This window comes from Pezoporus wallicus, unplaced genomic scaffold (assembly GCF_028554395.1).
Source record: "Pezoporus wallicus isolate ANWC-B61680 ecotype Strahan unplaced genomic scaffold, APGP_CSIRO_Pwel_v1 contig_8746, whole genome shotgun sequence".
Lineage (NCBI taxonomy): Eukaryota > Metazoa > Chordata > Aves > Psittaciformes > Psittacidae > Pezoporus > Pezoporus wallicus.
Window position 1 is genome coordinate 201,689 of NW_026642307.1, and position 15,609 is coordinate 217,297.

At 43.3% G+C, this 15,609-nt stretch overlaps 1 long non-coding RNA gene across 1 annotated transcript in view; it reads left to right on the top strand.

Annotated features, from left to right (window-relative positions):
• LOC130609597 (uncharacterized) overlaps positions 1-15,388 on the top strand; it is a 47,078-nt gene extending 31,690 nt beyond the window's left edge. Inside the window, exons 3-5 of the long non-coding RNA XR_008974821.1 lie at positions 3,516-3,672; positions 7,429-7,610; positions 15,262-15,388. This is a non-coding gene — a long non-coding RNA (uncharacterized LOC130609597). The remainder of the gene's footprint in view (positions 1-3,515; positions 3,673-7,428; positions 7,611-15,261) is intronic.
• Positions 15,389-15,609: the final 221 nt, after the last annotated feature.

A 15,609-nucleotide genomic window follows, 5' to 3' on the forward strand; every position in this document is an offset into this window, starting at 1 on the left:
GGATTTCAGTGCCAAATTACTTTTTTTTTTTTTAGCTAACATGAAAATTATTTATTTTTCTTTTTTTTTTTTTGGTAATGAGTTGAGTGAAACTTTGGCTTTACATGGGGAATTAACTGTGCAAACTCAGTTGCCATAAGTGTTCATCCCAGCTGCTCTTCTCCCTGCAAGACAGCAGGCTACTCTGTGTTTGACACTAGCACCATGCGGATGGAAGAACTGAACTCACTTCTAAGCCTATTTTAACAAAGGAAAAACATAGACTAAATCCATACTGGCAAATTAAACATGACCAGGAATACTGTCAAGCACTGATGCCAGAAAACACAGACCAGTCCATGTCTGAAGTGGTAACCTGGCTCACCATCTAAAACAAGGTGACTTTGTGCAAGGCACCTTTTGGGAATGATCCCTGAAATGTTCTACATACCAAATCATGCCCCAGAGTTATTTAGGGATAGTGCTAGCAACAATACCAGGAAGTATCCCTATAGTTTACCAACCTAAATGATTGTATTGCAGGGCCTGGCAATGCTTAAGGGCTTTGTCATAATATTGTACCTTCTGACCAGTACATGGCTTAAATCTTCAGCTGATGGGCAGTATATGGAGAATTTAAGTCAGTTTTCCAAAGCCAACACAAGAATACCATCGCATCAGAAAATCTATACATGGCTAGACAGTGAGTTTTGCTCATCCATCTGAAAAGCTGAAACACAGAGAGTTCCTGAAGTTTATGTGAAAGACAAGTTGTTGCTAGTGCATGTCTTCATGATCTGCACTGAGGATGGTATGGCTTGCAGTGCTCTCACTGCAGCATGAATACTTGGCATTACTTGGAGCCCCCTTATGAAACAACACATTTTTCCTGACCTCTGCAAAAAGTTGCTACTCTGTGTTAGCCACTTCCTTACAGCCATTATATCCCCAGAAGCACATCTCCATGGTATATTTGTTGAATGAGTACCAAAGAGACCCTAAAAATTAAAGGAATGTGCTTCTGATTCACTCCTCTATCCTACTGCTGCATACTCATAAACCGAGAGGTCAAAAAAAAAAAGACTAATTTGGGTGTACATATGTCTAAGAAAGAAGAATGTAGTGCAGATGGCAGCACATATTCTCTTCAGCCCTGCAGGGAGTAAGCGACTGAAGGGAAGCTAGCGTGGGCACAGGAACGAATGCATCCAAACTTGCCTTTATTGCATTTGGGCAGGAAACAGTCTACTTCTGCTCTATCAAAACAGTAAGGTCCAAAGACAGTTTTCAGAATGAGTAGTGGGACAACTTCCTTCCAACCCTGAATAGTTTCTAAGTAAAGTTTATTATTATTCCCAAATGATATTATTTGCAATGGTAGCAAGAGAACATGTACTAAGCAATCTGTGGACCTCCAGTCATAAGTTCCTACTGACAAGCCAGAGATGATGCGCTTAAAAATCTGTCCTTGAACTGCTTTCTGGATTGCTTTGGCACCAAGACAATTCAACTGGGAAAGTCAAGATTTTTACTGAATAGCTTTATAGCAAGCTGCTGGAATCACTTAGCAGTCAAAAACCTTGCTTCAGTTATCAGACTCTATAGTTTAATGGGCATCATCGGAAAAGCAAAGCAGAAATTAAACAAAAGCAAAATAGGATGCCCTGACCAGAAATTCAACTCTGCCCCATAACAGTTTGGTATTATATATACAGCTAACTTCTGCAGTTAAACTGCATGCCACATTTTACCTCTAACTCATATGTCAACACAATTTACTAAGCATTAAATGTAGGAACACTTCTCACTTCTGCGTGGGTCTGTGAAAGTAAAGTGAAGTTTGCAAGGGAAAAAATCTGCCTCTTGTTCTCTAAACTTTATTACTTTTACAGATTCTTTTTTTTTTTGAGCTGTGTAAGATTTTTGTACTTCTAAAGTAACCACTTGACGAAAAAGACCCCAACACCATTTGCTTTCTAAAACCATACATTTCTAACCATAAGACCACATCACGCTATATGGAAGCAACTCCTAGAAACATCAATTCATGCAAATTGCATGCAGAAAAAATCAGAAAGCATTAGCTCCCCCTTGCCTGCGCTCCACACAGCTTGACATTTGTCAATGTTTTTTTTTTTGACTGAGAACTTCTTCTCTTAGGCAGTCTTGGAAGAGTTTTAGCTTTGTCCTCCACTGTGCCCACACAACGCCTCTTGGAGGTGCTTGGAGGAAAGAGGAAGGAGCTCTTTGAGGGGCAGAGAGGCTGATCCATCTGGGCTGTATTCTGTAGCCTGACACTAGCTAAATCAAGTGTCCAGTGACCCTTTTGGGAAGCAGCCTTGCAGGTAGTTTTTTCTGAAAGGTTTTGGAGACTCTTGGTTTCATTTCAATGACAAAAGTGTTTGTGGTATTTTTATGACCTTGGTTTCTGATCACTGGTTGACACCTCAGATGTTCTTGGCTTCCACCTAAACTGGCTACCTTAGTGATGAGTCACAACCTACTTTCACCTGAGGGCAGGATTCAAAAATGTCCCTTGTGTGTTAGTGGTTTGGTTTTTATTCATTCTCAGATATCACAGTGAGAAAGGAGTTCTCGCTGAGTTATACCACAGAAAGCCACTGTAATCCTCTACAAGCTGAACATTGTGCCTTGTGGGTGTTAAAGAAGATTAGTACTCACTATGAGGGACACTGAGACAGGGAAGAGGTTTATTCCCTAAAGACTTTTTGTATGTTTTTTTGTTTTTCTCTCTTGACACACTTAAAGTTAGTTCAAACCATTTGTGAGAGCTTGCTTTCCTTGAGACATCATATTTATGGCCCAGCTCACAGGCAGTTAGTTTGCCTGCTGTTTCATAGTTAAATACTCATGTTTCACAATGTTTTAACCCATAGGGCTTGGAATGACTGGTAATTTGTCTTCAACAGTATTTCAGTCAAGTTCCTCTCTCTGGACAATCCAGATCTGCAGCCAAGAGAAAAGCACAAAAGTGCCCTCCTCAAATAGTGGTAGCAATTTTTGGTGATAAAGCTCTGTAATGAGATTCAGTGCACAGGCAAATCTGTCTTTGCTTTGCTCTGTAGGAAGTGTTTGTGACTCTGTAATCTGTTTGATTGGTGATCCTTAACTGAAATGAAACAGACCATGCAATCCCCAAGCTTGCTGTTTTTGTTTCCTTGTCCTCTCAATTTTGCATTGGGAGAACACGACTTTGCCACTGCAAGAGCTCGTGACGCGTGTCATGTGCTGCCCTGACAGATATATCTGTAATAAATGTGTGTCTAATCTTCGTAACAACAGCTGATTACAATTTATCCCGTATCATGAGGGATTTGTCAACCTTTTGGATCCCTGGCCAGCAGGGGTCCGTGAATGATGAATCACAGTGGCTGTCTATGCCCGATTCAGACAGACACATTGACACACATGCTTGTTTTCTGAGAAAAGTAGATTTTTATAGGACACAGAATCATATTACCTTGCTGTATCCTTCAGTCTTGTGATAGAAATAATCCAGTACCCTTTTGATAAAGGGTTCAGATTCAAAGTGCAGCACAGATACTCCTGCTGCATGTTTTACTGCCCCAGGCTTGGGAAACTGGTGCAAGAATGAAACCACAGAGTGCTTCTGCATTTGTGTTGTGGCTTCTGCTGGCTGCTTAGCCCTGTTCAGATAGATCCAAGCTGAAGGTATGAGCAACTGTGCTCATCTGTAAGTTTCATCTCTGCTGGTATTTCTCCTCTTCTCCCCATTATCAGAAAAAAGAGGGCTTGACCCTTGATTAGGTATCTTAACTGTCTTCATATTTCCTGTCCAGGTGAGGCTGGTCTTGAATTGGACAATGGCACAGATACCCAAGTGTCTAGACCAGGCAAACTGCCTGCTACTTACAGCACCTGCTGCCCCAATCCCTCAAGCACCTAGCAAGTGAATAATTCACTGGGGTGATATGGAGGTGGGGAACTGGAAAAGGGGGTTTCTGCACATCAGCAGCCTTTGGTGAAGCTTTGAGGCCATCAGTGGCACCACAGCTCATGCAGCAACCGCATCCACCTTGAGGTCACAGGGATACCTGCCTGCCAGGCTGGGGCCTGCTGCATTAATGCCAGTTGCTTCTTTACATCAGCCACCAAGTGCTGACTTTGCCTTCTGCAGGTGTGGGAAACCTGATTTTGTTTTATAACCAATGGCTTTCATTATCCCACTTACAGTTTTGTCCACATTAAATTACTGTCTAAGTGTTAGCCATGCAGTTTGGTTCTAAGCATGCAGCTTAGATCATGCATCAGGCTCCTAGTCTCTAGCTGTTCTACTCCACTGCATCCAGGGCATGGAAGATGAGCTAATGCACCTGTGGTCTCACACTGGCACAGTGTCAAGAGCACTCCCACGTCCACTGGTTCTGCTGTAGTTATAATTGTGTGATACACACCCAGCACAGAGAAATACAATGCTGCAGGCATAGTTAGGCAGTCTCAAAATTGCACCTATTAAGGGTGAGACTGAACAGGAAACTGAAGGGTACAGCCACTTGCAGAAAGAAAACCTTCCCCTTTTCTTGAAATGTCATTCTTTTCAAAGCATGGAAAGAATGAGGATTAAACAGAGATGTCTCTTTAATGACACGTCAAATGATCTTGAGCAACACCAAGAAACTGCCTGCATGTTTGGGCATTACTTTGAATGTTTGGTAAGAACAGTTTATAGAAGGCCTTTCCAGGCATTTGCACAAACAGAGCTCCATTAAACTGCATACCAAACTGAAGACTCCATTTGCTGATCAAAAGAATGGGAATTTAGAGGGATCCAAGGAGCTGTAATGGGTTGGAGAGAGAACAGCCAAAAAAGAAAGGATGAGGAGGTATTTTTTCCTCACTTTCTATTGCTCCTGAAGTACAAGCTCCTGTTGAAGGGTTGTAGGTTGTATCACTGTCACCCCATAAAAGGCTAGAGCTTAGAGACAGTCACAGTGCAAGTCGGAATATGGAGATTTCCTGCTGAAAGTGAACATGGAGTAAACCTGATCACAGAGTCTGATCTCAGCCGTCTCACGTCATCTCTTGGATTTCCTTGAACTGACTTTACCTTGAACTGATTCTCATCTGAACCTGAGCACATCAGCTGAAAAACCCCTTTCCTTTCTTGATGATGACATTTCTAGAGATGAAAAATCCAGTACACAACATGAAATAATATTTTGATTGGTTAATTCCCTCCACTATGAAAAATGTGTTTACTTTCCATAGACCACTCAGGTCTGGCTTTAATTTTGAGACACTGAGTTTTATTGTATTTTCATCAGCTATGCTATCGTCATAGTTGTATTTTCCAGGGACACATTTTTCAGCCTAAGGCTCTGCCTTTTTCTTTTTGTTCAGGCTGAGTGCTTGAACTTCTTCAAAGGAAATACCTGTTTTACTGTAAAAGTTTTGGGTATTCCTTTCTTACCTGATATCACAGCTCTACTGTAAAATATTTCCTATGAAGCTGGACAGAACTGATACACTTTTCTGCAATTACTATGTTTGGTTGCTGTACCAAAAGCTGTACCTACATCTGCCAAGGCTGCTGTGCATGTGAATGCAACAGCATTCCTACTGGTCCCAGCTGAGGGCTTAGCCATGATCTGTAGCTGCGGTGGTCCACAGATTACAAAAGGATAGCTAGCACCTACCACCTTCTCTTCACTGCATTTGGTCATGGGTAATGTTCACGTCAGGACCCACAAACTCAGGAGGATTCTCCAAACCACCTCTCCTTTAGACATAGCCACTGCACTTAGGGATCCAAGCGGAACCTAGGACACCATTGTGCTTCATGCTAAATACAGATGCTAGCCATGGCCAGGGATAAACCAAGGAGACAAGAGATGTCAGCATTGCTAATATGGCAGGTGATGGTATCACTGCAGCAACCAGGACACAACAGGAGCTGGACCTTTCTCCAGTTGTTCGGCAGATGACACAGTGGAGGAAAGCCTTACTGTGGGACACAGGATGAGGTAGAAGGTGATGGTGAATGTTTATGGGAAGTTAACCCTGTGCACACAAGAAGTGAGGTGTAGAGGAAAATGTGTTTCAAGCTTCAGTGTTATAGTAATGCAGTTAGGTACAGAGGCATGACCACAGGCAGGGTATGTGCTCTGAGCTGTAGGTCAGCATGTTCTCAGCCTCAGGACCCTGGAGGCTGCTGTACCACAACTCTAGCATGTGCACTGTTTACTCCCTCTGTATAGATATGTGTCATCAGGTCTGGAGGTCTCTGCATAGCCCAGGGTAAGATGTTTGCTGTGGCTGTTATACATCTTCAGTCCTGGCTTCCAACATCTTGCAGAGCAAGGAGATGTCAGTTTCACAGATATTTCCAAGTAGTAGTTGTGTTTGGTCATGGCGTGTTTCATTTCGGGAATGGGGTATGGTTTTTGAGATGATAACTTCCAAAACCTGGAAAACACTTAAAATGTTTGCAGTTGTGAATCTGCCCTTGTCTTTGCATCCAAATACAGGTGGTTTTCCTGTTGGCAGTGCTTTGTGTATTGTCATTGAAGTCATGGATAAAAATTGGATTTCTTCATGATTCCACCTTAAGTTTCAAAAATGACAAAACCAGTAATAAAATAATCACAAACCTAATTCACAAGGCTAAAAAGCAGATTTAGTGCTCTCCAGATCTAAGAAGAAGAAACAATTAGAATCCTTCTGCTAGTCATCTGTTGAAATTTTCTTGTGAATTGCTCCACAGTTGCTTGTTTTCTTTTAAATAAGCAAACAATCAAAGAACAGACTACTTCCCTAAATTAGATTTATCAGTGTTTATTTGTCTTTTTCCATAGAAATTCAGGCCTTGTCCAGACTTGGAGTCTGTAACAATGACTGATACTGTATTGTGAGAAATGAAAAAGATGAATACAGCTGAGGAACAGATATACTGTCAGGACTTTCATTGGGTTGAGCTACGTTGACTTGGTTTTATTTGTCTTTTCCAGAAATATGAAAGCCAATTTGCATTAAAACTAGAAACACGATGATGTAAGTAATTTTTTTCCATAAACATGTCATATTAAAATGTAAGGCTTAAACTGCTTTGTACACAGCATGCACAAAACCCCCATCTCCAGCAAGGAAAATATCTACAACTCCTTATCTTTTCATGCGCTCTTAGGTAACTAAAAAGAAAGGATGATAAAGATCTAATATACTTTGTTTAAGACACTAGAATTAAAACTACTTTTTGGTCTGGTGCCTGTTCTCCCACCCCCAATTACACAATTTACTTCTGATCAGATTAAATATTTCATCCATAAAGTATGTGATGTTCTGTTTTCAGTTCTCATTTTAGGCAAAATTGGGGAGGGACAAAAACATAGAAATGAAGAAGCAGATCTTTCAGTAGAACATTTTGAAACATAAGTCTTAACTTTTGTCCCCTACGTATTTTGTTTGCAGCTGAAACAGTGATAAGTCTGGCACAAGAGCGAATCATGTCAACTGGCTTATACATACATTTTTTGGCAGATGAAAATAATCAACTAAGGAAGGTCTTCAGCTCAAAAAGCATCTTCCCTGAGAGTGCTAGCCAGGAGTGGCTGCTTTTAAAACCACCTAAACTTCATAGCCTGCTACTACAGGTAAGAAGACAGAGAAAGTAAACTTAGAACAATTAAAAACTTAAAAAGTTGTAAGTGACTTCTACTTGTGATGTGGTTGCATCTCTAGCAATGTTTTCCGTATGCTGACACACATGGTTACTCAAGAGCTCAGCACTTGGTCCTGACGTGCAGGCCTCCAGAGCCAAAATAGTAGGGACATTTACAATACAATGATGTAACTTTCTCCCACATTTTGTAAATGTGGTTGCATGTTGCAACCTTCCTTGGTTTTTAATAGTAAAGGAGCAATGTTTAGCTCACAGTCTGTGCTGTAACATGAAAACTCTTTTCCTAGCAGCTCAGCTGGTGTTTTGTAACTTGGTGGAGAACTCTGTGTTCACAGAGTTATCATCCATGACTTAATCCGGATACAACTTTCTGTTCCTCTATTTTTGCAAACAGAGCTGACCAGCACTGCTCTTCTACAGTGGATGATGGCTTCATGTCCAATCTTGACAGCAAAGGAATCCACCACTTCCCTATAGCACTGGGGGTTGTTGCGCCCATGGCCAAAATCTTGTGTGTCCCACAGAGACAGAACAGGGCAAAGTATCCACAATGACACCTTACGTATATCTTCCTGCTGCCCCTACTGTCCTATTCCAGGGACAAGAGGAAAGCTGGAGCTATTTCAACTTTGGACTTGTCTACATGGGAAAATTAATCAGAAGACCAATACTGCAATAGTCCCCTGTCTCTTCCTCTAGCTTGGTTTATCCCAGCCTGGAGCAGAATTACTCCAAATCCCACTTGACAATAAAGTCATCTTTTACGAGATAACCATTCTCCCCCCTGCAAGGAGACCCACACACAGTCCTCAGGGAGCTCTGGGAGCACTGAGCAGCTGAAGGCAATGCCTCTCCCCTCTCCTCCCTTCCTGCCCCTTGTGCTGGCTTGCAGGGGTGAGCAGGAATGAGCTGGAGAGGGCAGAGAGCTTGGAGCTGGGCAAGGAGATGAGGGGACATTGATGGGGGAACGACAACGAGCTCTGGGTGTTTCCTGGATTGTGCTGCTGAAGCTGCTCTGATTTATAGCCAGGCCAAAGAGGCCTCTTCTAAGGAGAAGCTCTCATATTTCTCTTACCACCCACACACAGGAACAAGGAACAATAAGGATCTTGACCCACTTTCCACTCACATTCCCAGCCCCATCCCTGTTGTCTGTAAGTGGGCAAAAAAAGCACTGTGGGAAAAGAGAAGTCAAGTGGTGGCAGCCAGGGCAGGGGAAGTCTTTGCTGGGCTGTAGTGAGAAAGCAGAAGCCATGTTCCCCCTTTTCCCTGCCTTGCTTTAGGGTTTGCAGATCTCTGGCTGGCTGGCTGGGTGAAAAAGCCTGTGCTAGCCTGGTGACTTAAAACCAAAGCAAAACAAGGGCCTCTGTGAGCAACTGGCGAACCAGCTCTCCTATGTGGACTCCTTCACTAGACTTCTCCTGATCTGCAGATGCAGCTCATGACCAGGAGTCCCATGCAGGTACCTGGCATTGCCCACCATCATGTCAGATCTCAGGCCTCAGATTAGGGCAGGACCCTCTATAAGGTGTTTGTTTCAACATTTCCAACTCACTGAGGAGGTGCCAAGGCACAAATTTTACAGACTCCCTGTCTCAGCATGGCAAACTTGCCTTATGCAGCTGGGTGAAAACAATGTCAGGAGGTGGCTGGCTGCTGTCAGCATCTGTTCCTGTTGCTGTGCCATAACCCTGGGGTGAGTTGGGCCTTTATGAGCAAAGGACCAAGACGTAAGATAAGTGAGGCTGGCTGGGACCTCCGGTGCAACGTTCTGCTTAAAGCAGGGCCAGTTTAGGGGTTACATTAGATCCATAAGGAGGCAAACCTGCTGATGGTAATGAAGCATTGCTATAGAGTTACACACTGCAGGCACTTTGTGATACCACGGGGTGAAAGAGGAGGTAAAACCCAAACCGAACAAACCCTAGAGTGTCTGGGTTGTGTGCATGACATAAATGGCTCCCACTGGTCCCCTGCAGCCCCATTAGTGAAAAGTTAATCCCTGCAGTGAAGAAACTGTAAAAATGCAGCTGCAGTGGCCAGTTCCTTATCTGAGCCATGCTTAAACTCTATTTCTGGAGAGCCTTATGGGAAGAGCTGGGAGACCTTCTACCTAACACCGCCTCTACTGCTGCAGCAGAGACTTGCAAGAGCAGCAGAATCTCAGTAAATTCTCATTTCAGCTGCATCCTCTGCACATCCGCCACAAGCGGAGGGAAACAGGGACAGTAATTGGCATGGAGCAGCAGCTCGGTTGTGCAAATGACTGAGAATACTGTGGGAGATATTAACAGGCAGCTGTTAAGGCATTACTAATAATTTTCAGAATCATTTCTATTCCTATTCTTCCCCTGACGGCCTGAAAATGCTGTAGGTCCTTTTAAAACCATTCTGCCTGCTAATAGTTTATTGCTTTGTTTGATAGGTTGCTTGAGGATAGCTAGGCAGCTTGTGTGTTTTAGTCCCCTCTCCCTTCAAATAGTGAGAGCATTTTAATATTTCTTGGAGAAAAATGGATGTAATAAAATATGAATATCTAGGGCCCAATCACACTGCAGTGGAAAGCTCTGCCCTGCGAGGCTGTCTTGCGCTGGCTCTTCTGGTTGCTGTGCTCTGCAGAGCTGGCAGCACCACCAGTGCTCTGGTAAACATCTTCTTACTTCAAATAGTGGAAATGTTCACTCATTTAGGAAGGGCAGATGGAGCATATATGGACCTCTGTGGTCTCCACTGATGGAGTTTTCTTTTTTGAATGAGTCGTTGCACATGGCTGACCTGGGTAGTCACACAATTATGGACAGAATTGCCCGAGCTCTGGGCTTATCACTAACAAGGGTCATTTTGGACTGTGTCTTCAAGGCTTGATAACATGGAAGTGATAGCAACACCAGCACTGAGAACTAGTAGTACTGATCCACTGGAGAAGTGTAGTGTTTGGGACTTAGCAGCAGACACCATAAAACCAAACAGCATTTCTCTGAGTATGGGTAAGGTTTGCACAAGGCTTCTCCAAGGGAAATGACAAATCCCCTATTCCTGAGCTGTTTAAGGCTGGAGTAGGCAGAGAAACAGGGAGCACTGCACAGGGACTGGCCTCACTGCTCCTCACTGGCAGGAATCTCCTTTCCTTGCAAGCATAAGTCATGGGACTGGGACTTAATCACGGCACTGGGATCTAGCTGGGGATTTTAGAGATTGCTTAAAAATGTGTAATGAAAATTGTTCATGTGTATGAAAGAGAGAAGGAAGAATGTGTGAATTCTGGAAGGTGCTGCCTCTGGAAAAGGTGTATCCCGAGCTTTTAGATCCTGGCAAAGCCCCTTTAAGAGAAACTGGAATTTTCCCTGCATAAACAACGATGCCTATATTTGTTTAAAAGGAAAAAAAAAAAAAGTTGGGAAGCCAGCAGAGCAGACGTAAAGTCCTGATGAGGAAGAAAAGGAGCGTTGTGCCCAGGACATTGGGGAAACTGTTCAAAGCCAGTTCATCCTTACGCAGAAACTGTCCCTGCTAGCTCACAAGCGGCAATGGTCAATTGAGCTATGGGGTAGGCAGCCCGTGGGGCAGGAGATTTGGGACCCAGTCCTGACTTCAGCAAGGGACCTGGATTCTTGGCATCTCCCAGGGGCTAACACTCGAGATAGGGAAAAACAAACAAACAGGTCTGTTCAAAGGCATGTAGGAGGAATTATATTTCTTTTGGAAGAGCTCATCTTCCTCCGTAGGGCAAAAAGCACCCTGTGAGAGAACAAAAACTCCCTGCAAATGGGAGGAAGCTAAATGGAAGAACTGCATCTGCTAGGCTGCTCTTTGCCTTCTGTCAGGGTAAAAAGAAAATAATAGAAAAAAGAAATAGGAAAAAGGATAAGATTGATTCAAGATTCATCCGACCAAAGAGAGGCAGCACAAGTGGGAACAGGTCTCTTTAGTCTGATAATCAAGCATCTAGCTAAAGGAGAGGGGGAATTCTGGTCTCTATACCTGAGACTGAGTTTCAAACTGCCTCTGCTTGATGGAAAACACTTTCCTCCCTTTCTGCACTTCACTAATAGGGCCAAGGTGGGAGATGGGCACTGGAAACTCTCCCATGGCAGTGCAATCCCACCCCAGACCTTGCGATGGAGGCAAGCAAGTTACAGGTACATGAACTAGGATGGAAGCTGTTGCTCCACCATTATCCCCCCTGGCCATGCTCAGGAGGGCGAGCCCATACCCAGGTTTCCATAAAGGAAGGGTATGGCCACCAGCTTTCCAGAGGGACTCCAGGTTTTAGTCCCTGTGTGTGTTGCCTTTAGCTCCATGTGCACATACCTGGGATGGGTCTAGGAGAGAGGGTTAGCCAGCTCTAATACACAGCGGTGATGGCCTGGAGTGGGTTAACCACTCAGTGTGATGCCCTCTTCTGTTTCCAAACTACAACCTCTAGTCTCAACTTACCCACCTCCCACTGGGCTCTGGATTTCCCTCTGTGGCCCAAACGCTGAACATTAAGTAATGCATGGACAAACCTGTTTTCTTTTGTGGTTGTGTTCACACAACAGTGGAAGAAAATACTGAACAAATAGGTTTTTGATATGCAGGCTTCAAGGGGATTCAGGTCTTCTGAATCAGGTCTTCTCCATTTCCTCTCTCATTTTTGTTCATGATGCAGAATATTATGGCAAAATTTCTATATAGGAGTTTGGGCTATTTTGCTAATTATCTAGAGAGCATCTTTCAAAGAACACACCCTTTTGCATGTGCAGGGATTTCGTTATACTTGTTATACTTGTTATTCACTGTGTTTTGTTAAGCTCCTTTACTTTATTGTAAATGCCAAGAGATGTAGAGGCAGAAAGGAGAAAAGTGGCAAGATCTGATGATGTTTCTTCCTGAAACCACAGAATTATCTTAAAACTCTCCTATTCATAACTGAGACTTATCACTTGAAAATCTCAGTTTGCACAGAGCAAATTATGCTGTCACTGGCCAACCTATTTTATTTATTTTTAATAAATTCCCTTATTGTGTGGTTCCAGACTGCACATCACATGGCACACATTGCAAATGAGATGCTGGAGGTCTTCCTCAAAGATCGTGCACCCTAGCCTGAATTTTTAATTCTTCTTGCTTACAGGGATGCCTTTTATTCCCTCTGTAGTGTTTTGAGCGTTCATGTGTCTAGCATATGAAGCACTGCTGCAGTCACATGGCTGTGTGAACACAGACAGTTCAACTAGTGCTCTGCTTCACACAGAGAGAAAGAGAAACATGAGACACAAGATGAACTGCAATGGTTGAGATCTGGCAATTCTTTGCCAAAATTTGGACCATCCTTGGAGAGGGCATCAAAAAGGCTTTCCACTAGTGCTGTGAACATGTAAATTTGTTTTTAGGTCTTGCTTCGTTTTCAATTCCATGAGAGTTTTTTTAGCAAAAATACAAGAAATTCCAGTATCTGGTTGGCATTTATAGAGTACCAGTTTCAGAGAGTTTTACTGAACTCTCCTGAGGACCAGATGCTCTGTTTCCACTTTGAACAAGCTGCTGCTGATCCTGTTCATTGCCAGATATGGTCCTGCACCACAAGAGTGATGGTTCAAAACCTACTTATGGAGAGGGAAAACCCAAAAGAGATTTGGCAGAACACCAGCTTGGTGCTGCTAGTGGCATGCATAAGGGTGAGTGAATGAGATTTGTACTAGAATAGCAGCAGCCACGTCAGAAAGGCTCAGTCTTGGATATTTTACCTGGGGCCATCCAGAAACCTATGGAGGAACTGGGAACTGAAAAGAGAAGAAGGGGTGAATCTTGCAGCAGCCCTCTTGGTCCTTACCATAGTAACAGCCACCTTGGCTCTAATGTGGCCAGAAATCCCAGGCTGATGAGAGGACCTCTAGGTTTGAAGATTGCACCAAATAGTCTGAATAGTCAAATACCACAGTGCTGGTGAGGAACTCCAGGAGGACTTCACAACATGATAAAAGTTGACAAAAAGATGGCAGATGAGCATCAATGTAGATTAATTTAAAGTTAATATACCCAAGAACATATAACCCAAATAGAGTGTATGTGATGCTAAACTAGGAAATAGTTACCAGGCAATGGAATTGAAAGTCATCACTGACAGCTCTCTGAAATCATCAGCTCAATGTGCAGTGACTGCCAAAAAGCCAAAAAAGTGTAAGGTACCAGAGGAAGGGTACTGAGAGGAGTTTGTACTTTTTTTGTTGCTGAGCAAAAGAGGGTGCTTGTTTTGATGCTGAGCAAAATCATGGTGTACCTTTACCTCAGCCCCTGGGTGAGGTGCTCCTCTCCAGTGCTTAAGGACAAGACAGCAGAGAGTGGTGGGTGTTGGGGGATCACATGGGAAAAGGAAGAGCAGAGAATGGCCAGGTATAGTCAATCTTCCTCCCATTGGTGGAGATATAGTACTGGGATAAATGATCCATCATATGCCCCATTTCTCATGCTCCTAACCTGTGCCTGGTCGTGGCTGAAAGCTAAGACCTAAGGCGAGTGTAAGAATAGGGTGCAGCAGGCAGATGTTTCCCAGAATAGCCTCCTCGACATGGAGTGTTTGTGGCTCACAGATTCCCCAACCCGGAGGTGTTGCTTTACTTAGGATGAGATCTTACCTTTTTAAAAAATACCAAATTTAAAAAATAATAAATTTTTAAAAGAGAGCAAAGAAGGCTTTGAAGTCAGACTTTGTTATTAGAGGTGACATGCCAACCGTGGGTAGGTGCCAACTGCAAGACTTTATTTTGACTGCTGTCTCATGAGGAAAGCTGGCAGCTGGAAGGACAGAGAAGCATGTCCTGAAGAATTTAGCCAGACTGCTTTCAACAGCCTCTTTGATGCCGGGTGGCTGAGAAAACAGAGTGGTGTTCTCTGTGTGTGCTATGACAAAATACCCTTTAATAATTGTCTTCTGGGTCACACTGGGTTGCAACTTGGACCACTGCATTGGCCTGACCCAGTACAGGATACCAGGTTTTGCCTCTGGAAGGCACACTAGCATGGGTTGCGTTTCAGGATGCTTCATTGCTTCTGTTATCATGAAATTTCTTTTCCTGCTGAGGGGGGGGAAATAAACAACTTCCCTTTAGTCTCTAGGTTGAAGCTAGCATTGATCAAGAGGCAACTCAAGTTGTGACTCAAGAGGCAACTAAACTTTCAGTCTAAATGAAGAAACAGTTCTCTGTTCAGGGAAAACAGATTGAAAATGAAACTTGTACAGGTTGAGAGGATGATTAGGGTTCTGCAGCCACAGCGTGAGAAAGACACACAGGGAAAAAAAACCAACATATTCATTGTGACAGACTGACCGTACATTTCCTGCAAAATAAGGCATCTTCCCCTGTTAGGATCACAGCTGGAAGGCACGTAACACGTAGCACTATGTTTTTAAGGATGTTACCCAAAGCCCAGGAAAACTTGTTGGTTTGAGGGGATTTTTTTCCACTTGGTGCCAAGCTCTGGCTCAGCTCAGGGGAGTGCAGCTCTCTATGCCTTTACATCCTCTTAATCTTTAGTGTGAGACTAGTTTGTGGGTTAACACCCACTGAGATGCATCTAAACCTGCAGCAGTGGTGGATGTGAAAGGAGGAATGATGTGGGAAGCTTCTTTTCTTTCACAGGGACAATGAAAAGCAAGGCTGAAGGACGGTGTCTGCAACTGTTCAGGGAAGTCCAAGGACCATGCTGCAAGACTCACAGCTACTCTTTCAGCTCCCTCCATTTAGAAAGGCACATCTTCAGAAAAAACCCACATCCTTTCTGTCCAAATTTTTAACATACTGCAAAACAGGGTGACTACTCTGAAAGCAACATCAAGACACAGCCACAGTTTGGTAGAAAGAAGCACCATTTTTATTAATAATCACATTTACTGTTTTCTAAATATGTGCTTAAGAGCAAATGTTTTCGTATTTCCTACTTTTCTGTAAGATAGAGGAATGGAGAAAAGTATAGAAAGGCTGGAGTAC